The 25085-nt window shown below is 42.8% G+C and overlaps 1 long non-coding RNA gene across 1 annotated transcript; it reads right to left on the reverse strand.

The window, feature by feature from the left end:
- Window positions 1-14297: 14297 nt before the first annotated feature.
- LOC123086051 (uncharacterized) lies at window positions 14298-15745 on the reverse strand. The gene is made up of 2 exons (XR_006440341.1): window positions 14631-15745; window positions 14298-14542 (listed from the first exon to the last, which is right to left on the reverse strand). It is a non-coding gene; the product is annotated as an uncharacterized lncRNA (long non-coding RNA).
- Window positions 15746-25085: the final 9340 nt, after the last annotated feature.

Below are 25085 nucleotides of genomic sequence, written 5' to 3' on the forward strand. Positions count from 1 at the left end.
TATGATCAACATAGTGATGTTCACCATTGAAAACTACTCCATTTCACGTGATGATCGGTTATGGTTTAGTTGATTTGGATCACGTGATCACTTAGAAGATTAGAGGGATGTCTTTCTAAGTGGGAGTTTTTAAGTAATATGATTAACTGAACTTAAATTTGTCATGAACTTAGTCCTGGTAGTATTAGCATATCTATGTTGTAGATCAATAGCTCGCGTTTAGCTCCCATGTTTTATTTTTGATACGTTCCTAGAGAAAAATAAGTTGAAAGATGTTAGTAGCAATGATGCGGATTGGATCCGTGATCTGAGGATTATCCTCATTGCTGCACAGAAGAATTATGTCCTTAATGCACCGCTAGGTGACAGACCTATTGCAGGAGCAGATGCAGACGTTATGAACGTTTGGCTAGCTCAATATGATGACTACTTGATAGTTTGATGCACCATGCTTAAGGACTTCAAAGACGTTTTGAACGTCATGGACCATATGAGATGTTCCAGGAGTTGAAGTTAATATTTCAAGCAAATACCCGAGTTGAGAGATATGAAGTCTCCAACAAGTTCTATAGCTAAAAGATGGAGGAGAATAGCTCAAGCAGTAAGCATGTGCTCAGATTGTCTGGGTACTACAATCGCTTGAATCAAGTGGGAATTAATCTTCCAGATAAGATAGTGATTGACGGAATTCTCTAGTCACCATCACCAAGTTAGTAGAACTTCGTGATGAACTATGATATGCAAGGAATAACAGAAACGATTCCCAAGCTCTTCGTAATGCTGAAATCAACGAAGGTAGAAATCAAGAAAAATATCAAGTGTTGATGGTAGACAAGACCACTAGTTTCAAGAAAAGGGCAAAGGGAAGAAAGGGGAACTTCAAGAAGAACGGCAAACAAGTTGCTGCTCAAGTGAAAAAACCAAAGTCTGGACCTAAGCCTGAAACTGAGTGCTTCTACTGCAAAGAGACTGGTCATTGGAAGCGGAACTACCCCAAGTAATTGGCGGATAAGAAGGATGACAAAGTGAACATAGGTATATTTGATATACATGTTATTGATGTGTACTTTACTAGTGTTTATAGCAACCCCTGAGTATTTGATACTAGTTCAGTTACTAAGAATAGTAACTCGAAACGGGAGTTGCAGAATGAACAGAGACTAGTTAAGGATGAAGTGACGATGTATATTGGAAATGGTTCCAAGATTGATATGATCATCATCGCACACTCCCTATACTTTCGGGATTAGTGTTAAACCTAAAATAAATATTATTTAGTGTTTGCGTTGAGCATGAATATGATTGGATCATGTTTATTGCAATACGGTTATTCATGTAAGTTAGAGAATAATTGTTGTTCTGTTTACATGAATAAAACCTTCTATGGTCATACACCTAATAAAAATGGTTTGTTGGATCTCGATCGTGGTAATACACATTTTCATAATATTGAAGCCAAAAGATGCAAAGTTAATAATGATAGTGCAACTTATTTGTGGCACTGCCGTTTAGGTCATATCGGTGTAAAGCGCATGAAGAAAATCTATACTGATGGGCTTTTGGAATCACTTGATTATGAATCAGTTGATGCTTGCGAACCATGCCTCATGGGAAAGATGACTAAGACTCCGTTCTCCGGAACATTGGAGCGAGCAACATATTTTTTTGGAAATCATACATACTGATGTATGTGGTCCGATTAATATTAAAGCTCGCGGCAGGTATCATTATTTTCTGATCTTCACAGATGATTTGAGCAGATATGAGTATATCTACTTGATGAAACACAAGTCTGAAACATTTGAAAAGTTCAAAGAATTTCAGAATAAAGTGGACAATCATCGTAACAAAATAAAAGTTTCTACGATATGATCGCAGAAGTAAAATATTTGAGTTACGAGTTTGGCCTTCAGTTAAAACAATGTGAAATAGTTTCACTACTCACGCCACCTGGAACACCAAAGTGTAATGGTGTGTCCGAACGTCGTAACCGTGCTTTATTAGATATGGTGCAATCTATGACGTCTCTTACTGATTTACCGCTATCGTTTTGGGGTTATGCATTAGAGACAGCTACATTCACGTTAAATAGGGCACCATCTAAATCCGTTGAGATGACACCGTATGAACTATGGTTTGGCAAGAAACCTAAGTTGTCGTTTCTTAAAGTTTGAGGTTGCAATGCTTATGTGAAAAAGTTTCAACCTGATAGGCTCAAACCCAAATCAGAGAAGTGTGTCTTCATAGGATACCCAAAAGAAAATGTTGGGTACACCTTCTATCACAGATCCGAAGGCAAAATATTCGTTGCTGAGAATGGATCCTTTCTAGAGAAGGAGTTTCTCTCAAAAGAAGTGAGTGGGAGGAAAGTAGAACTTGATGAGGTAACTATACCTGCTCCCTTATTGGAAAGTAGTTCATCAAAGATATCTGTTCCTGTGACTACTAGACCAATTAGTGAGGAAGCTAATGATGATGATCATGTAACTTCAGATCAAGTTACTACTGAACCTCGTAGGTAAACCAGAGTGATATCCGCACCAGAGTGGTACGGTAATCCTGTTCTAGAGGTCATGTTACTTGACCATGACGAGCCTATGAACTATGAGGAAGCGATGATGAGCCCAGATTCCGCGAAATGGCTTGAGGCCATGAAATCTGAGATGAGATCCATGTATGAGAACAAAGTATGGACTTTGATTGACTTGCCCATTGATCGGCGAGCCATTGAGATTAAATGGATCTTCAAGAGGAAGACGGACGCTGATAGTAATGTTACTATCTACAAAGCTAGAATTGTCACAAAAAGGTTTTCGACAAGTTCAAGGTGTTGACTACGATGAGAGTTTCTGACTCGTATCTATGCTTAAGTTTGTCCGAATCATGTTAGCAATTGCCACATTTTATGAAATCTGGCAAATGGATAAACAAAACTGCATTCCTTAATGGATTTATTAAAGAAGAGTTGTATATGATGTAACCAGAAGGTTTTGTCAATCCTAAAGGTACTAACAAAATATGCAAGCTCCTGCTATCCATCTATAGACTGGTGCAAGCATCTCGGAGTTGGAATATACGCTTTGATAAGTTCATCAAATCATATAGTTTTATACAGACTTGCGGTAAAGCTTGTATTTACAAGAAAGCGAGTGAGAGCACTACGACATTTCTGATAAGTATATGTGAATGACATATTGTTGATCGGAGATAATGTAGAATTATTCTGCAAAGCATAAAGGAATGTTTGAAAGGAGTTTTTCAAAGAAAGACCTCAGTGAAGCAGCTTACATATTGAGCATCAAGATCTATAGAGATAGATCAAGACGCTTGATAAGTTTTTTCAATGAGTACATACCTTGACAAGATTTTGAAGTAGTTCAAAATGGAACAGTTAGAGAAGGGTTCTTGCCTGTGTTACAAGGTGTGAAGTTGAGTAAGACTCAAAACCCCGATCACGGCAGAAGATAGAGAGAGAATATTTTTAGTAGACCACCACATCAGTAGTAGTATTCCACCATGTAAATAGTATAGTCCGAGCACTTTTGTAACAATAGTTAGATCGATTGTATGCCCTTGCTTGATTGATTGAGTGAAATGTTTGTGTTTGTCTCATGTGCATATGGGTAGTGTTTTTCTCATTAGACCTCATTCTATTCTAATCTGTCCCCTCTAAACCCATCAGATGCCTCCGAGACGTGACCCCGGATTTACCTTCCCACCGGAGCTCACTCAGTTAATCCAGCAGCAGAATACCCTGATGCAGTTGTTAGTTCAGAACCAAGGCAACAACAATAAAAACAACAACAACAATCCACCGCAACCGCCACCAGTTGACAACTTAGCCCGCTTTCTAAGGTTGCAGCCGCCGGTGTTTTCTGAAGGAAATATGCCCTAGAGGCAATAATAAAGTTATTATTTATTTCCTTATATCATGATAAATATTTATTATTCATGCTAGATTTGTATTAACCGGTAACATAATACATGTGTGAATACATAGACAAACAGTATGTCACTAGTATGCCTCTACTTGACTAGCTCGTTGAATCAAAGATGGTTAAGTTTCCTAGCCATAGACATGAGCTGTCATTTGATTAACGGGGTCACATCATTAGAGAATGATGTGATTGACTTGACCCATTCCGTTAGCATAGCACTTGATCGTTTAGTTTGTTGCTATTGCTTTCTTCATGACTTATACATGTTCCTGTGACTATGAGATTATGCAACTCCCGTTTATCGGAGGAACACTTTGTGTGCTACCAAACATCACAATGTAACTGGTGATTATAAATGTGCTCTATAGGTGTCTCCGAAGGTACTTGTTGGGTTGGCGTATTTCGAGATTAGGATTTGTCACTCCGATTGTCGGAGAGGTATCTCTGGGCCCACTCGGTAATGCACATCACTATAAGCTTTGCAAGTATTGCAACTAATGAGTTAGTTGCGGGATGATGTGTTACGGAACGAGTAAAGAGACTTGCCGGTAACGATATTGAACTAGGTATTAAGATACCGACGATCGAATCTCGGGCAAGTAACAAACCGATGACAAAGGGAACAACGTATGTTGTTATGCGGTTTGACCGATAAAGATCTTCGTAGAATATGTAGGAGCCAATATGAGCATCCAGGTTCCGCTATTGGTTATTGACCGGAGACGTGTCTCGATCATGTCTACATAGCTCTCGAACCCGTAGGGTCCGCACGCTTAAAGTTCGATGACGGTTATATTATGAGTTTATGTGTTTTGATGTACCGAAGGAGTTCGGAGTCCCAGATGAGATTGCTGACATGACAAGGAGTCTCGAAATGGTCGAGACGTAAAGATCGATATATTGGACGACTATATTCGGACATCGAAAAGGTTCCAAGTGATTCGGGTATTTTCAGGAGTACCGGGGAGTTATGGGAATTCGTATTGGGCCTTAATGAGCCATACGAGAAAGGAGAGAAAAGCCTCAAAAGGTGGCCGCACCCCTCCCCATGGGCTGGTCCGAATTGGACTAGGGAGGGGGGGCGCCCCCTTCCTTCCTTCTCCTTTTCCCTTCCCTTTCCTTCCCTCCTACGCCTACTACATGGAAGGGCTCCTAGTTCTACTAGAAAAAGGGGAATCCTACTCCCGATGGGAGTAGGACTCCCCTAGGGCGCACCATAGACAGGGCCGGCCCTCCCCCTCCTCCACTCATTTATATATAGGGGCAGGGGGCACCCCAAAGACATAACAATTGATCTCTTGATCTCTTAGCCATGTGCGGTGCCCCCTCCACCATAATCCACCTCGATCATATCGTAGCGGTGCTTAGGCGAAGCCCTGCGTCGGTAGAACATCATCATCATCACCACGCCGTCGTGCTGACGAAACTCTCCCTCAACACTCGGCTGGATCGGAGTTCGAGGGACGTCATCGAGTTGAACGCGTGCAGAACTCGGAGGTGCCGTGCGTTCGGTACTTGATCGGTCGGATCATGAAGACTTACGACTACATCAACCCCGTTGTGCTAACGCTTCCTCTTTCGGTCTACGAGGGTACGTGGATAACACTCTCCCCTCTCGTTGCTATGCATCACCATGATCTTGCGTGTGTGTAGGAATTTTTTTGAAATTACTACGTTCCCCAATATTTTCCAGTAGCACCGAGCCCATAGTAGCAGATGATTGGCTCCGCAGGATTGGAAGGGAGTTAATCACTGCAGGATGTCCCGATGCTGAGAAGGTGTGTTTTGCCGCACATCAGTTGGATTGACCAGCAACCTCATGGTGGGAGAATTACATAGTCACCTACCCTATAGCCACTATTACATGGGATCTGTTTCAGCAAGTTTTCCGTACAACCCATGTCTCAACTGGAGCTATGAGTATAAAGAAGCGTGAGTTTCGCAACTTACGCCAGGGGAACCGTACTGTGGCTCAGTACGCGGATGAGTTTAGCAAGTTATGTCGCTATGCCCCTGATGATGTGGCCACAGATGCCGCAAAGCAGGAGAAGTTTATGGAAGGGATGAATGATGAGATGAGCATGCAGTTGATGGTGGCAACATTCAACAACTATCAGGAGTTGGTAGATAAGGCTCTTATGATTGAAGGGAAGCAACAGCAAATTGAGAGCCGTAAGAGGAAGTATGGACAAGGAAGGTATAATTCAGGAGCTCGGCAGAAGCCTCATCTAACCCCGAACTCGGGAGGACTTGTTAATAACCATGGAGGCCACACCCACAATGGAGGAAGTAACCATAATCATACTAGCCCAAGGAATGGGAATGGGAATGGAGCAAGCAACAATCAGAGCCGTTCCAATCCAGCCACACCTGCAAAGAGAGACCTAAGCCACGTTACTTGTTTCAAGTGCGGGAAGACTGGACACTATGCCACAGAGTGCCCTGAAGCGAAGAATGGAAACGGCAATGGGAGCGCTGGAAAGAAGCCCAATCCATTCAACAAAGGACAAGTGAACCACGTCAATGTGGAGGAGGTTGAAGAACAGCCAGACGCGGTTATTGGTAAGTTTTTGTTTAAGTCTTTTACCGCCCTTGTTCCTTTTGATACTGGTGCATCGCATTCATACATATCAAGGGAATTCGTGGATAAGTTTAAACTACCGACCCAAACCCTTAGGACCCATCTATTAGTGAGTTCACCTAGAGCAGAGTATATGGCTAGTCGATGGTGCGACCAGATACCCCTAACCATTGGTAGCCATGTTTTTTCGTCTGACCTAAAAATCTTGGAGTCACAAGGATTGTATGTGATATTAGGCATGGACTGGATGTCAAAGTATGGAGGAAGCATTGACTGTGTTAGTAAGTCAATTTGTCTCACCACCCCTGAGGGAAAAAGGATCAAGTATGTATCTAGGCATGCGCCAAGAAGTAGCCAAGTGAATACCCTCACGGGAGTTGTTCAGGAGGAAGTGCCTGTAGTGAAGGATTACCCGGATGTTTTTCCAGAAGAGTTACCAAGCATGCCACCGGATCGAGACATTGAGTTTTTGATAGAGCTATTGCCAGGCACCGGGCCTATATCGAAGCGACCATATCGGATGCCCGCAAATGATCTGGAGGAGATTAAGAAACAGATCAAGGAGTTATTGGAGAAAGGTTACATTCGATGGAGCTCATCACCATGGGGAGCCCCAGTGCTTTTGGTCGAGAAAAATGATAAGTCTCTAAGAATGGTTGTTGATTATCGTGCGTTAAATGAGGTGACGATCAAGAACAAATACCCACTGCCGATGATCAATAATTTGTTCGACTAGCTGCAAGGAGCTAAGGTGTTTTCAAAGATCGACCTGCGATCTGGATATCACCAGCTGAAGATACGAGAGAAGGACATACCAAAGACAACATTCACCACACGGTACGGGTTGTATGAATATACGGTCATGTCGTTTGGATTGACTAACGCCCCTGCGTACTTCATGAGCATGATGAACAAAGTATTCATGGAATATTTGGATAAGTTTGTTGTGGTGTTCATTGATGATATAATGATATACTCGAAGAACGAGGAGGAGCACGAAGAGCATTTGCGCTTAGTTCTCGAGAAATTCAAGGAACATCAGTTGTATGCCAAGTTCAGCAAATGCGAGTTTTGGCTGAAGGAAGTAGGATTTCTTGGACATGTTATATCAGGAGAAGGTGTAGCAGTAGATCCTACCAAGGTTCAGTCAGTCACTGAATGGTTGGCACCCATTTCAGTTAGCGAGATCCGCAGTTTTCTTGGACTCACAGGATACTATCAAAGATTCATTGAGAATTTTTTCAAAATTGCGAAGCCAATGACGGAATTATTGAAGGAGGATACCAAATTTAAATGGACGGAAGAATGTGAAGCAAGTTTTCAGGAGTTAAAGAAATGTTTGACTACAGCCCTAGTGCTGATTCTGCCGGATATACGTAAGGAGTTCCAGGTGTATTGCGATGCCTCTCGCCTAGGACTTGAAAGTGTGCTTATGTAGGATGGAGAGTTGTTTCGTATGCCTCACGACAACTGAAACCACACGAGTTGAATTATGCTACGCATGATTTGGAGTTGGCTGCCGTAGTGCATGCGTTGAAGACCTGGAGGCATTACCTTATTGGAAATCATTGTAAAGTGTACACGGATCATAAGAGTTTGAAGTACATTTTCACATAGAAGGAGCTGAACCTTAGGCAGAGGAGATGATTGGAGCTTATAAAGGATTATGACATGAAGCTTCACTATCTTCCAGGCAAGGCCAATGTCATAGCCGACGCTTTGAGTCGGAAGAGCTATGCTAACACCCTAGTGAGCACGGGATTGCCGAAGGAGTTAGTAGAGGATCTCAGGGAACTTCGATTGGAGATTGTTCCTAGAGGTTTTGTTGCAACAATGGAGGTCCAGTCTATATTGTTAGGAAATATTCAGAAGCTCAGAAGGAGGACGAAGAGATTGCCGAGATAAAAGAGAGAATGAGCGAAGGAAAGGCCAAAGATTTTCGTGAGGATGAGCACGACACCTTATGGTTTGAGAACCGTGTTTATGTGCCCAATAACACCGAGATCAGGAAGTTAATACTTCAGGAGGCTCATGACTCACCATACTCGATACACCCCGGAAACACCAAGATGTATTTGGATTTGAAGGAACGTTTCTGATGGACTGGTATGAAGAAGGATATTGCCGAGTATGTAGCCGTATGTGATGTATGTCAGAGAGTGAAGGCTAAGCATCAAAAGCCAGTAGGATTGTTACAGCCTATGCCGATACCCGAATGGTAGTGGAATAAACTTGGCATGGATTTTATCACCGGATTACCCATGACCAAATCAGGATACGATTCTATATGGATAGTAGTTGATCGCTTGACCAAAGTAGCTCACTTTATCCCAGTGAAAACCACCTATACAAGTGCGAAGTTGGCCAAGATGTATATGACCAGGATCGTATGTCTGCATGGAGTTCCGAGGACCATCGTATCAGATAGAGGGAGACAGTTTACTTCAAAGTTTTGGCATCAGTTGCACCAAACTTTGGGAACAAGGATGGAATTGAGTACAACTTTTCACCCGCAGACAGATGGACAGACCGAGAGAGTCAACCAGATTCTGGAGGATATGTTAAAGGCCTGTGCGCTAGATTATGGATCTAGTTGGGATGACAATTTGCCCTACGCGGAGTTCTCATACAACAACAGCTACCAAGCCAGTTTGAAGATGGCACCATTCGAAGCCCTGTACGAACGATGGTGCAGAACACCGTTGATGTGGGATAAAGTCAGAGACCAACAATTGTTTGGACCAGATCTGATCAAAGAGTTTGAAGAGAAGGTTAAGTTGATTCGAGATGGACTGAAGATAGCTCAGTCCAGGCAGAAGAGTTATGCAGATTCGAAACGCAAGGAAATAACCTATGAAATTGGAGATAGAGCATATCTGTGAGTGCCCCTGCGAGAAGTGAAACGTTTTGGAGTTAAGGGAAAGTTAGCCCCGAGATTTGTAGGGCCGTATCGAATTTTGGAACATATGGGAGAAGTTGCCTACAAGTTGGAGTTACCTGAAGGACTGTCAGGAGTTCATGATGTATTTCATGTTTCACAACTGAAGAAGTGTCATGCTGAGATGGCCGATATACCGTTAAGAGATACAGTACCCTTGAAGGCGATTCAGTTGGACAGTGATTTGACCTATGAGGAGAAGCCAGTCAGGATTCTCGAATTTGCCAGCCGAGTCACCCGCAGCAAGGTTATCAAGTTTTGCAAAGTTTAGTGAAGCCACCATACCGAGGATGAAGCCATCTGGAAACGAGAGGATGATGTTCGCAAAGACCACCCACACCTATTCTCTAGCCAACCCGAATTTTGAGGGCGAGATTCATCTTAAGGGGTAGGTTTGTAACATCCCAAATTTTCAATTTCGAATGTTATACATAGATCATCCATGCATATCATATTTTATTGCATTTCGTTTTGCGATCCTCGAAATCCTAAGTAACTCAAGTACCCTCGGAGAGAGTTGGGGATTTCCCAGTTTTCATATTTGAGTTTTATCAAATACTGAAACGAGGATTTTTGGTTTTAATTATTTCCTCTCCAAAAATATTTCATATTAAAATACATGAGATGAGATAATATGACTTCTCCAAAATAAATGAAATATTAAAGGAAAAAGATTAAAATCAAATATTTGATTTTTATCCGGAGTTTATTGCTATTTTATTCGAATTAGAAAAATTGCACGTTTTACAAAGTTGCATTTTAGGGCCAAGAAAATGTTCATCTTGTTATAAATATTTTATTTAGACAATGAAAATTTGTTTTGGCATCTTTAAAAATTTATTTTATTTTCTAGAATTTTTTTAGTTTCGGTGAAATTATTATTTTTAAATGTTTTAGCGCCCGACTAGGCCGAAGCCCAGCCGAGCCGGCCCGCTCCCCCGCGCCCTCCAGGAGACCGACGCTGCCGCCGCCTCGGACCAGGAGTCCGGCCGGGACTCCTCCCCGCCGCCTTGCCTCTCCTCCAAGCTGCAACCCCCTCCTGAAATACCCCCAACCCCGCCGCCACCACCACCCACCCCCCCTCCCGTCGCCGCAGCCCGCCCAACCGCAGCGCCACCGTCGCCGCAGCCCGCCCAACCGCAGCGCCGCCACCGCCGTCGTTGCCCCGCCGCCGCAGCCCCGCCTCGCCGGAGGTAACGCCGTCGTTGCCGCCGCCGATTTTTTTAAAACCGATCCGGTTTTTTAGAAACCCTAGTTTATTTTTTAGATCGGTTCACTGTTTTTTTCTCGATTTAGTTACTTTGCGGACGTTCGTCCGTACATTCGTTTTAACGAACGGTGTTCACTCGTTAGCCGCAGACAACGAACGTTCGTTCGTTAGCCTGTTCGTCAGTTTTCTTTTTCTCGGATTTTCCGCGATTCCTGATCCGATTTTCGTTTTAGTTTATCTTTTCGCTCGTTTGTCGGAATCAGGCGATTCAAGCGCCTAGATCTTCGTCTCAAAACCCTCTTTCTGTTTAACCAACTTGAACAATCTTTTGCTACTGTAAAATTTGACCTTAGTCCAGATTAGTAAACGGATCTTGTTTCTTTCACCGTTTGAGTTTCGTTGCTCCGTTTGATTTGATTCTTTTCGCAAACCGGAGTTCTTAAGTTGAACTTTCTGGTTAGATCTTCTTATTTGAGATTTACCCGTATTTATTTGCTTGATTGCTTATATATGCTTTTGTTTGTTTGCGATAGAACACTCGGAGTGCGAAGCATGCTCTACGAATCGCTAGGTTTTGCGAATCATCAGCAAGGCAAGTAACACTTTGATCATACCCCTTTATCACCTAGTTTTTATGCATTAGTTCCAATCCTCAAACATTGCATGGTTAGAATGTGATTAACATGTGGGTTGGGAAGTAGTTGATGAGGCAGAACCTATTGCCCTATTATATTCAAACCCTTGGGAGTTACTTCTACGTATTGCTTATATTGCTATGCTATGCTCGTAGACATGGTGGGTGAGTGAAATCCATGACAGATGTGAGATTGTTAATTAAGGGTTCAACTTAAGGTGGCAACTTGAATACACATCTGGATGGATTGTTTGTTGGGCACCTGGGGAATCCAGTGTTGTCCTAGGATATCCCGGAGTACCCGTGTGATAATCCTATGGTCCGCCACCCAGGCTCAAATGGAACTGAGATATTTTCATGCTACAAACTTCCGTGTGCATCCACAAGCTATTAGGCTCTAGCATAGTTGAGTAAGTTGCGTGAAGATTCCGAAGAGGTGGATCAGCAGGTAGTGGGATGTAGGTTGGTATGGTCTGCCCGAAATATGGAGTTAATGCTTCTGAAAGACTGTGTCTCGGCCATCCGTTTCTCAAACACCCTGTAGTGCGAGAAATCCAACGGAGGAGATCGAGTCTTGTGGGGAAAAGTGCGCAAACCTCTACAGAGTGTATAAACTAATCATGGTTAGCCATGTCCCCGGTTATGGACATCTTAAGTATCTAGTACTTGGAGTATCATAAGTAACTCGTCACTCTAAACTAATATTGTTGGGTTGTTAATTATTTTAGTTGGGATTGAGTTGGAGGAACCTTCTCAATGATGTTTCAACTACCATGATAGTTAAATAAAATCTATTCCTGTGTTGTAGGGAAAAATTAGCTTTTCATAAAAACTATAACCATAGAGCTTTCCACCAGCCAAATATGCATGTAGTGATAGCATTATTCTGTTCTTGCTCTACCGTGTTATCTTGCCAGCATATTCCATGTGCTGACCCGTTTTCAGGATGCAACGTATTATGTTGCAGACTTTTCAGACGAGAAGTAAGGTTCATTAGGTCGTTGCCGTGCAGCTCAGCTATGCCGTTGAAGTTGATAGGCTCACTTTATCTTTCAAGCCTTCCGTTGTTATCATATTAGATGGCCTTAAGACATATTTATTGTAATAAGTTCTCTTTTGAGACATTCGATGTAATAAGTGTGTGATTGCTACTCTGTTATAAATCCTCGAGTACTGTGTGTGTCAGCATTACCGATCCAGGGATGACACTGAAGCACAGAGACTTGGCCGTTTGAGGTCGGATCGCTACATAGAAGCGGTGACTTCGCAGGATCTTTGGATATGGTATTCTTTCTTCGGCATGGCAGGTTCTCACAATGATATCAACGTGTTGCAGCGTTCTCCAGTCTTCACAAGGCTTGCAGAAGGCCACTCCCCACCTGTCAACTTTGAGATCAACGGCCGCCAGTACAAGGGATACTATCTAGCTGATGGTATATATCCTCAGTGGTCAAGTTTTGTAAGACAATCTCAAAACCCCAATGTGAGAAGAGAAAGAGATTTGCCCAAACGCAAGAGAGTGCTAGAAAGGATGTGGACCGTGCTTTTGGTGTGCTTCAATCCCGGTGGGGTGTCGTTCGAAACCCTGCACTGTCATGGGATGAAAGAAAGATTTGAGAGGTGATGACTGCTTGTGTGATCATGCACAACATGATCGTCGAGGACGAGCGTGATGAGAGTATCTTCAACTAAAAATTTGATTATCAAGGTGAAAATATTGAGCCCCTGCACCAAGACCCATCCACATTTGAACAATTTGTGCAATTCCACCGTGAGATGCGTGATTGGCACGGTCATTTGAATCTTCAAAATGACTTGGTTGAGCATGTGTGGGATCACATTGGCAACCAATACACGTATTGGTTCATTTTATGTTCAGTCAAGACAATTTCGATTTGGTTGTAGAACTTTTTTATTAAGGACAATTTCAGTTGGGTTGTAAAACTATTTTAATTTTTAGACAAATATTTGGACGTGCAAACTAGTTTTAACAAAAATATGGGCATTGTTGGCGAAAGTGCCTTTCTGCTCCCGAGCTCATTTAAGCTCGGTGAACAGTAAAAATATGAGAAGAACTCGGATTGGTGGTGGATATATGGTTGTGGTATATGGTAGCGGTGGCGGTATATGGATACAGATTGGTGATGGTATATGGATACGGATTGGTGGTGGTATATGGATATGGATTCAGAGCGGTGACGGATAAGCAAAAGTGGTAGATGGGCGATGATGATGGTGCGGCGGCGGCGTGACAACTTATGACCAGAACTCGAAACTCTAAAAGACTAGACTCTAAGACCAGCAACTTGACACGACGATGCAACCGCAAATTCAACAAAGCAAAAACCCTAAAAAGATTATGCAAAGGCTCAGATTGGTTCAGATATGATGAACTAACCCTAATTTTTTTTCTGGCTTTTTCGTGGACTGTAGGTATGAAGAACAGACTCGATCTAATCTATGAAAAACTGTAAAATCTCACCGAGCAACCTGGAAATCTGATACCACTTGATAGAGGCTAAGGTGTCCCGATGTTTCGATGAGATAGTGGCTATCGTTTTCTGTGGGAGTCGACCTTGACGATCCGACTACGAACGTGCGAGACGTCGCGCCTTAGCAATCGCTAAACCAACTTTCAAGGGTTATTGACCACGCCGGAGCACGATCAACCTGCCACGAGGGTCTGTTTCCTGCGAGCAAACGAAGAACAAGCAAGAAACTGAGATTGCAATCGGGATATTACGAATATAAGATGAAAACTTTATTGATCAAGGTGGGGTTCTGTGACGTCTTGGTCTAGTCGTTAGACACAAACGAAGTACGGGAAGTTGCAGCTATGGCGAACTTTTAATCTAAACAAAATCCAAAGTCTAAACGACGCCCTAAGGGCTGTATATATGGAGGAAGAGGGGGGAATTTCGTGGCCCTTGAGGGTGGGGTCCGAAACCAACCCTAACTCTTGTTTTCCCACACATATGAACTCTAAAAATAGCCTATACTTAAGTATTTCGAAATTACATGGGCCTGGCCCATTAATAAGGTGACGCAACACCTAGAATAGTCTATGGATGAATATTATGAAATGGCATCTTGTATATTTCGTCCAAGGCTTCATGCACTCCTTATGGCGGCTTCAAAGTCCTGAAATCATCACTTATAACTCCGTTCTTGATCCCCTTGCGCATGCCATCAACTTCATGCGTGTTCTTGCTCCAATGTTCATCCTTCTCCAAGCTAGGCCCTTCATTTGTAAGCAAAACAAATGTATCCAATTTAGGCAACATCATAATCTCATGAACATTAGAATCATTACCAAGAAACGAAAGTACCTGGTAATTTAATTGGCGTGCGCGAGCTCTAGTAATTGGTCCAGTGTATGTAACAGTAGGGGTTGTGGGTGTAACAATGGTATTGATGTTCTCATCACGCGGTGGAGTTGGCCATAGATCATGTATTGTTTGATCCTTCATTGGACGGTGTGAAGAAGGGGGTCAGTCACTGTACTCTTCATCAGTTACTTGTCCACAGCAAGGCTGGATCTCAATCTGCCGTCGGCTGGAGGAGCTCACCAGGGACGATAGTGAACATCAGAGCAAGTACAATAAAGGTATAGTCAGCAAGCTGTAAGAAGTAAGATAATATTTCTTAATAATAACCCAGTGTTATTAGGGGATTTAGGGGATAAATCCCCGCTCTCCCGCTTTATCCCACGACGTGGGAACCGTCGTAGCGGTTACTCCCCTCTGGGCACCGACATATCCCTTGAAGGCGTCCATCCATGATGTATATAAGGATTCATTCCCATCAATAAACAATACTGATTCAGTTACATCAATTGTTGATTCTCTCTCGATCTCAATTCTTTACACGTTATCAGCACGCTCGCCGCAAGGCGTTTCCGGCGACGCACTCCCCGACAACGGTCGTGCTCCATACAGTAGAGGTAGCAATAGGGCCGGTCCTGAGATTTTAGGGGCCCAAGGCGAAACTAGGACCCGGGGCCCTTTAACTTTCAAAAGCTACTTTCAGTATAAACTTTGTGAAACATTAAGTTTTTTACCATACAACATACTACAACATGCAATAGGAATGATTATGGATTACTATAAAAGAATAATTGTTCGGTCACGATTCTTCAATTACTCCATGAAGATTTGTTGCTTATTAGCATTGTCATGCCCTTCTTATTTGCGGGTGCTTCAACTATTCCTAATTAATCCGACAAAATTAACCACGTAGTTATATATTTTGCTGTGTTTTGACATTTCTTTGATGGTTTTCAAGAAAAAGAAGTGAATGTAATTTTTTTAGGAAAGTGAACGTAATTTCATATTGCAAGTACACGCAAACACTACCTTTCATCAAACAATTTTACTCGGCTAAGATGCAGAGAACTATAAGCTATACATAACTTTCATTGTGTCGAGAGTTCTACATGGTATGTACATACCTGGATTCGGCGGTCCGGCAAGCAACCCAGTAAACTCAACCCTGTACCGACCCTTCAAGCCTTGATGAGTCGTAGTTATAGGGAGCAAAAAAGCTGGGCATAAGTTAGGACAAAATCGTTAAGATATAGGACACCTCTCACATCAGCGGCGGTGATGAGGCGTAGGCTGGAGCTGCTGCTGCGGCGGTGCCACGGTGAGGTGTGGTTGTCTCGCGTCTGCAATCCCCTGCCATCCGGCCGCCGCAGCCTGCTGGCGATGAGGTTTTAAGGCGATTGGCCTAAAAAAAGGCGAACAGCCTGCAGGCGATTGTCATCGTGCGTGATGTAAACCCACGAAATCACTCCCCCACGTTACGCCGCAAAATCCGCTCTTGATCCCTGGTCGATGGATCTCTCCAAAACGTAACCAGTGCAGGTAAAGTAGGCCCAGTTATAACATTTTACAAACTGTATTAGCACAGGCCCAGTCATATTAACTGGCAGACTTGGGGGCCCGTCGGGGGCCCGGGGCGGCCGCCCCCCTGCCCCGGGTAGCAACTCCAACGGTTCTGATCTACGGCGATCTTCACTTCAGGGCTCCACGAAAATCCTTGCGCTGGATTGATTTTTCTCGAGAAAGAGACAAGACGGAGTCAGAGGAGATCAAGCAACCACCAGAAAGCAAAGTCTTGATCTAATTACTACATGAACAAGGTGCTACTTTCCGATTTTATTTTTGCAAACAACAAAAGCTATCATCAGGAACTTGTACCTTTGGCATTTGTCTTCAGGCAAGCAACAACCAGAAGAACATCAACATCTTCTTGGTTGTGGCATAACACATCCCTCCCCGCCTAGTCTCCGTCGCGTACAACCTCTGGCTGGAGGTCGTGGCAGCGGCGCCCAACCCGCAACTGAGGCGGCGCCCACGGCGCAGTCATGGTCTTCGGCCTTGGCGCGGGACGGAGGTGCTCACCGCGAGGGCAGCGATACCGGCCAGCGGCGCAGCCTCGACGCTGCTCCCAGGATGGTGGTGCACTGGTGCCTATGGCCATGGCCCCTGGCCGGGCTCTCGCGGAGGCGTGGCCGCCTAGACATGCGGGTGGCGGCATCCGATTTTCGCCGGAGACGCGAGGGGATGCGGCCGCTGCTATAACCATCGGCGGCGCTCGATCGGAGATGGGGGTCGGGGTGGTTCGGGTCTTCGACCTTATCCGTAACCGCTCCACTCCTCTTATGCGGTGCGGCTGTGGATGGGCCGGCCAAAGGCCGTGGAGGCCCAGGCCATGCACCTGGAGCGACCTCCAGCTGCTCTCCGCTCGGCTGTCGGCCGAAAGTTGCACTCACCCGAGTGCGTAAAGGAGCAGAAAAATACCATCGGCCTCGGTTCTTCGATGGATGCGGTGGCGCTCGTCCCGAGCACGCCATCGCGCCGCCGCGCCTGCCATCTTCGACCCCTGCGGTCGTTGAGGTCCTTCGTCTCGGCGCCGACCGACGCGTCCTTCTTCGTCTTCTGTTCAGTCACGGGCGGCTCCTCCAACCATGCGGTTGTTGACGTCGACACCGTCGCGCCACGTCTACTATCGCCGACGCCGGTCAGGCGGCCACCCACCGTTTTCGCCGCGCGCGGGGCATTGTCGTCGCCTCTTGGCCCTCGGCGTCCCGCTGGCGAGTCCACCATCAAGCATCCACTCCGATCGCGCCGGCACATGCCCAGTAGCTCTCGAGGTCGCGAACAGCGCCTCCAACGGGGTCTCACCTCCTTCCTGGAGGCTCTTCCGACGAGGATGAACACGGCGGCAGTACCTCTCTCCGTTGGTCTCCGCATGTCTTGGTCTTCGTGGATTGGGGATAGAAAGCTGCATGGGATTTTTCATCTGTGGTCGCTTCCTTATCTGACCAATTGACCAGATGGGCTGCCTAATATGCATTACGTGGCCTACATACATGCGCTGGAAATTTTGGCAACCAACAACACTTGCCAATTTGCTTATTTGCTCTAGCAGTGTTTTAATTCTGTTTCAGAATCTTTTACATTCAGTAAAAAAAAAACTATTTTAATATTGCTTTTGTTGAGTACCGATGTATTTCAGATCCTAAATTGATGTAATATATTTTCACGTTTGCCACGTGTCGAGATTAATTACGTGTAATGCAATTAAGATTTTAAATCTTTTGCAAAGTATATTCAGTACCTTTATAGTACTGTTTTTCTGTTGAGTACACAGTATTCCGAAATATTTCTATGATGTATCTATTTCTATGTTAAATACATGTCGAGAATAATACATCTATTTGCAATTGAGATTTTCAATTTCTTGCAAATACATATGCAAAATTCAACGTGTCATCCTTAGCAATTTGAGATTCACACTAATGATTTCGAGCCACCTTCTTGAAATCTATTAATTTTGCAACATTAAGATGTATTTATATTACGCAATCTGTAATATAAATAAATTACTAGTTTTTCACCGGAGATGTTATGTTCTGTGTGTTTACCACATTGCCATTCTTCATGAACATATCACAGCGGTCGAGATTGATTTCTCCCACACAACAAACTCGTATTTTTTTTACAATAATACCTCCCTCATTATATTAGGAAAACACAATGTAATGAGTTGGATCTACTGCCCATGTGCAGACTATCTCTATTACTGTGAGATCTGTATGATCTTCAATGTGTTATGTTCCCACAATTGATGTTGAGCATTTTCAAATTATACACTTGAGTCAAATTTTTGCATTCTTATTACAAAACCATGATGATTTTTAATTTACTTCTTGTAAATTAATTATCTTTGGCTAGCCCCTATAAGTAATTGATGGCTAACAATTTGAGGATCTTACCCTCAATGCCCAAAACTTACTTAAGCAGGTCATGGACATCAAGATCAGTCTTGCATCCATGGATAGCGCGTGTAATTCAAGCCACGCCACCGAGACGCAAAGGACCTCAAGGATAATAGTTTGAAACTCACTTCAAACCCTCAACCTGACACCATCAAGCTGTCATGAGACCCTATAAGCATGGAGAGCATGATGGTTGAATATGCATCAACCGACATGTTTAAAGACTATATACATTTAGTCCCTTACTCTATTTAGTGATCTATTTATTTATGTCCATTTATGATGTTCTAATAAGAACATGATTATTGTTGTCACCATGTATTGTATATCACTGATGAGGACATCAATACCATTGTTACACCCACAACCCCTGCTGCTATACATACTGGACCAAATACTAGAGTTCGTGCACGCCAATTGAATTACCAGGTACTTTCATTTCTTAGTAACGATTCTAATTTTCATGAGAATATGATGCTGCCTAAATTGGATACATTTCTTTTGCTTACAAATGAAGGGCCTAGCTTGGACAAGAAAGATGAACCTTGGAGCAAGTTCAAGCATGGAGATGATGGCATGCGCAAGGGGAATAAGAACAGAGTTACAAGTGATGATTCCAGGACTTTGAAGCCACCATAATAAGTGCATGAAGCATTGGACGAAATATACAAGATGCCACTTCATAAATTTCCACCAGAGGCTATTCTAGATGCTGCGTCACCTTATTTTTAGGCCAGGCACATGTAATTTCGAAATACTTGATTATAAGCTGTTTTTAGAGTCCGTATGTGTAGGGAAACAAGAGTTAGGGTTGGTTTCGGACCCCTCCTCCAGGGGCCACGAAATTCCCCCCTCTTTCCTCCATATATATACAACCCTTAGGGTATCGTTTAGACTTTGAGTTTTGTTTAGATTAAAAGTTTGCCATAGCTGCAACTTCACGTACTTCGTTTGTGTTCAACGACCAGACAAAGGCGTCACAGAACCCCACCTTGATCAATAAAGTTTTCATCTTATATTCACAATATCTAGATTGCAATCTTAGTTTCTTGCTTGTTCTTCGTTTGCTTGCAGGAAATAGACCTTCGTGGTCAGGTTGATCGTCTTCCGACGTGGTCAATAACCTTTCAGAGTTGGTTTAGCGATTGCTAAGGCGCGACGTCCTCGCACATTCATAGTCGGATCGTGAAAGTCTACTCCAATACGATAATCACCATCTCATCGAAAGACGGGACACCTTTGCCTCAATCAATCACAATATACTATATCAACACTTTGATACAAATACATTTGTATGTATTTTATATATCTGACAATGATTTTCATATTGAGAATCTTCATGCCTATATAGAGATTTGTACGAGAGTCATTCCAATGAAAAATGATATGTGCCTTGTGGACATATGCACCATGAACTTTATACTCAGGGAAGTCCAATGTTTTGACACTCATTGAGAGAAAGGAGATATTTAAATCGCTAGACGCGATGAGCTATTTGTTGGCTCAACTCGAGTCATATTTACTATCCCTGTGGGTACTCGAGTAACGTTGGGATGCTTTATTGCTTACAAGGTTTAACTCGTACCCTACTAAATTATGAAGGTATCCGTCAAACTAGTTTCCATAGCGAAACTTATGATGACAACAAAGAGAAATAACTTCTCTTTACCATGTGCAATGGATATAGCAAGCACATTCTATGTGTATCATCTGAATTGTACTACACATACGACACAACCCATAGCACATGTTGTGTACGAGATAGTTTTCCAGAGTGTCTTATACATGACAAACTTGGCATACTCACCTTGGTCATCGAGACATTGGGTTGAAACTGAAACTATCAACAATTCCAATAGTTTATGATTATTATGATACTAAATTCTAATAACATTTGGATTTTATGTGCACTACAAGTGACATATGGAAGCTAATTTTAAGGCTCGCACACCTTAAAGTCTATGCTGAACCACTCAGACTTTTTGAATGCATCAAGTCGAGGTAAGTGGCTATTCCCAGCCATTGAGTGGACTATTCAGGTATTCCATGGTTCTAAAAGACATATCTACATGATGGTCTTAAGTGTGTGCTTTATTCACACGAAACCATTGGCTCATTATCCTGACATCGATTTCAAGCAAATCGAATGTATAACATTGCAGAATTCTCCTTGAGGGCCTTCTCTATGGCCTTTGGATTGAAGTTTAGCAATTTGTCCTAATGTCTAGACTAAAATGGTTTGGTAGAATCCTATTCAAAAAGTTAATCTCATTGCATTATCTTTACTTTGGAATTGCAACTTACCAACTTTACGTTGGAGTCATGCAGTTTTACACGCTCATGATAGAACTGCATAATATTATTCCCCTCTATCTTTGATATGTGGATATCTACCAAGTATTTCCTATCTGCGGTAATTCGGTTGCATACCGATATCACCACCCGACGTACATCATTGGCCCCTCAACATATAGTTGGGATCTATGTGAGGAATACTTGTATTTTCGTCAATACCTCAAGCCCCTCGCTTGGGGAGTTATTCAAGGCTAGTATGCTGATTCAATGAGGAACATTTCCATGCATTAGGGGGAGATTTCAAGTACCATAAAGAATGCTAGGAAATTAGTGGAATGTTCAACACATTTCTGCCTCAAATCCACGTACTCAATGAGATCTGAACCATGCGTTCAGAAGATTTGCAACACATTGCAAATAACCTGCCAGATTCATTTACTAACTATAAAGGTGTCACACAATCCTACAATCCTGCAAAAGTACGCCTAAAAGAGTGGAGGTACCGGCAAAATCCACTCCACTCTGGGAGAAATACATCAGGATTCAGCTTCTCGCAAGCAAGGATATCAAGGCCTGTGAATCAGTAAATGCAAGTCAACTTCACATTGGCAGACACCTAATGGATAGTATACGCCCAGTGGACGGGAAACCTCCACCAACCCAGGTCATGGTGCACACAATGACCGGGACATTGGAATACCCGACTCAATCGCATTGGGAAATCGCGAGCAATCACCATGGGTAACGATATTTCCATCAACTATATATTGATATATAGATTCTAGAGAAACATAGAGCCATAAGTCTACAATTGTCGACATACATTTCTCAACCAGATTGAAAAAAAAACTTTTCAAGTGATTCAGATCCAAAGACCATGGCCATGGCAAAGTGTGAACAACACTCAGACTGAACTCAATCAAAGGGTATAATCTAGGTAGAAATAATATTGCTCAGTAATGGGAAGGTATTCATAAGCAATACCTACACCAGTTTTCTTCTGGAAACAGAATTGAGAACAATGAAGTGGTGAAACATAGAGCAAGTATTGTAGCACAAGGGTTCACGCAGATACCCAACTATTCTCCAGAGCTGGAATATCTTTCCGATAACTTATATCATTGGCAGTACAAAATCATCTATCTGTGTAGTTGATAGATGTAGTGATTACATATACATGTGGACCACTAGATTCAGACATATATTATTGATTCCCGATGGAATCTCACTTTTGAATCGAAATGCAAAATGCAACATACATTGTGTAAAAATCAGTAAGTCACCATACGACTTATTGTTGTCAATACATATGGTACAACCGACTTAGTGAGTTCCTTATACACAAGGATTACTCCGACAATAATGATTATCCATGTTTGTGTGTCTGTAATGATGACACGTGTAATAATTTAAATGATGGAATTTAAAATGGAGGATTTGGGTAAACCAAAATATCGCTCGTTACTACAAATTGAACACCTTCATTCATACATTATGGTATACTATGTTGTCTGTATCCATAATATATTGGAGAAATTCATTGTGGAAAAATCTTATCCATCCATAACTCTCATGGTAGTTCATTCTCTAGACGTAGAGAAAGATCTATTTAGACCAAGAGATGATGGAAATGAGATATTGGGACTCAACGTTCCATAATGCCATTGGATCCACCAAACACAATTGGTTGGTACTCAAGAATATCTTTCGATATCTCCAAGGCATCAAACATCTCGTCCTGTTTTTTTAGTTTCATAGAAATGTGAACACCCAATATCATTGGATACATCGATCAGATCTCCACAATGTCAGATGGTAGACAAGCTTAGTGTTCCTACTAGGTGTGGTAGCCCTCTCATGAAGAGTCTTCGAAACAGACTGCATGTCTACATCCACCAACCATTATCTCAACAATAATTTTTCTTGTGTTGCCCGGATGCAAACAGGTTACGTAATAAGCAATATCACTATATTGCATATGTTGCAAGTCAAATCATGTGACTAATTTGTTCACCAAGTCTCTACCAACTTCTACATTCCAGAAATATGTTCATGGAATTGGTATGTGATGGCTTCGAAATTTTCAAGAATTAGGGGGAGTATCTTCCTAAAATTATCCCTGTTTAAAGCATCACATTATACTCTCTTTTTTTTCCTTCATGAGTTTACTTCGTAGCTACTCATAAAGGTTTTTAATGAGGTAATATCAACATAAGATCATATGTCATACTTTCAATTTTCCCCACAGGGGTTTTTAGGAAAGTATATACGACATGTTTATTGTTCTCCAAACTCCATGTTTCTCACATATCGAGTTAAAGGAGATGATAATTATTGATATGTTGCATCATTTTCTCCTTATTTTTCCCACTGGGTTTGCGGGAGTTTTAGCAACATATCCTACACTACTCCTCACATTTTTCCACATGGGTTTTGGAGGAGACTTAATCAAAGATGACGGATCCTTGTGTAGTCAAGCGGTGATTAGGGGGGGTGTTAAGAATAATAACCCAGTGTTATTAGGGGATAAATCCCCGCTCTCCCACATGTTTATCCCATGACGTGGGAACCCTCGTAGCGGTTACTCCCTGGAACGTCGCCTCTGGGAACCGATGTATCCCTTGAAGGCATCCATCCATGATGTATATAAGGATTCATTCCCATCAATAAAGAATACTAATTCAATTACATTGATTGTTGATTCTCTCTCGATCTCAATTATTTACATTTCTATCCTTAGTTGGAGGAGAAGGATAGGAGAGAGAATGTAAGTGGGCTCTCATGCAAGAGCCAGCTGCAACACATGCTCCTAGGCACTGTATAAGAGTGGAAGGTGAGCCATGTATTAATAAAGTAGCACATTGATAGAGGCAAAGGTGTCCCGTCTTTCGATGAGATGGTGGCTATCGTTTTGGAGGAAGTAGACTTTGACGATCCGACTACGAACGTGTGATACATCCATTTTGCATCATGCTTTTATATTGATATTTATTGCATTATGGGCTGTTATTACACATTATGTCACAATACTTATGCCTATTCTCTCTTATTTTACAAGGTTTACATGAAGAGGGAGAATGCCGGCAGCTGGAATTCTGGGCTGGAAAAGGAGCAAATATTAGAGACTTATTCTGCACAACTCCAAAAGTCCTGAAACTTCACGGGAGCATGTTTCAGAATATTTATAAAAAATATAGGGCGAAAGAAGTACCAGAGGGGGCCACCCACCGTCCACGAGGGTGGGGAGGCGCGCCCCCTCCCTCGTGGGTATATAAGGATTCATTCCCATCAATAAAGAATACTAATTCAATTGCATTGATTGTTGATTCTCTCTCGATCTCAATTATTTACATTTCTATCCTTAGTTGGAGGAGAAGGATAGGAGAGAGAATGTAAGTGGGCTCTCATGCAAGAGCCAGCTACAGCACATGCTCCTAGGCACTGTATAAGAGTGGAAGGTGAGCCATGTATTAATAAAGTAGCACATTGATAGAGGCAAAGGTGTCCCGTATTTCGATGAGATGGTGGCTATCGTTTTGGAGGAAGTAGACTTTGACGATCCGACTACGAACGTGTGATACATCCATTTTGCATCATGCTTTTATATTGATATTTATTGCATTATGGGCTGTTATTACACATTATGTCACAATACTTATGCCTATTCTCTCTTATTTTACAAGGTTTACATGAAGAGGGAGAATGCCGGCAGCTGGAATTCTGGGCTGGAAAAGGAGCAAATATTAGAGACTTATTCTGCACAACTCCAAAAGTCCTGAAACTTCACGGGAGCATGTTTTAGAATATTTATAAAAAATATAGGGCGAAAGAAGTACCAGAGGGGGCCACCCACCGTCCATGAGGGTGGGGGGGGGGGCGCCCCCTCCCTCGTGGGCCCCCTGGTTTCTTTCATTAAAAAAATCATAAGCAAGCTCACGGGATGAAACTCCGCCTCCACGAGGCGGAACCTTGGCGGAACCAATCTAGGGCTCCGTCAGAGCTGTTCTGCCGGGGAAACTTCCCTCCGGGAGGGAGAAATCATCACCATCGTCATCACCAACGATCCTCTCATCGGGAGGGGGTCAATCTCCATCAACATCTTCACCAGCACCATCTCATCTCAAACCCTAGTTCATCTCTTGTATCCAATCTTTTTCCCAAAGCCTCAGATTGGTACCTGTGGGTTGCTAGTAGTGTTGATTAC

Source organism: Triticum aestivum, chromosome 4A (genome assembly GCF_018294505.1).
Source record: "Triticum aestivum cultivar Chinese Spring chromosome 4A, IWGSC CS RefSeq v2.1, whole genome shotgun sequence".
In the NCBI taxonomy this organism is placed as follows: Eukaryota; Viridiplantae; Streptophyta; class Magnoliopsida; order Poales; family Poaceae; genus Triticum; species Triticum aestivum.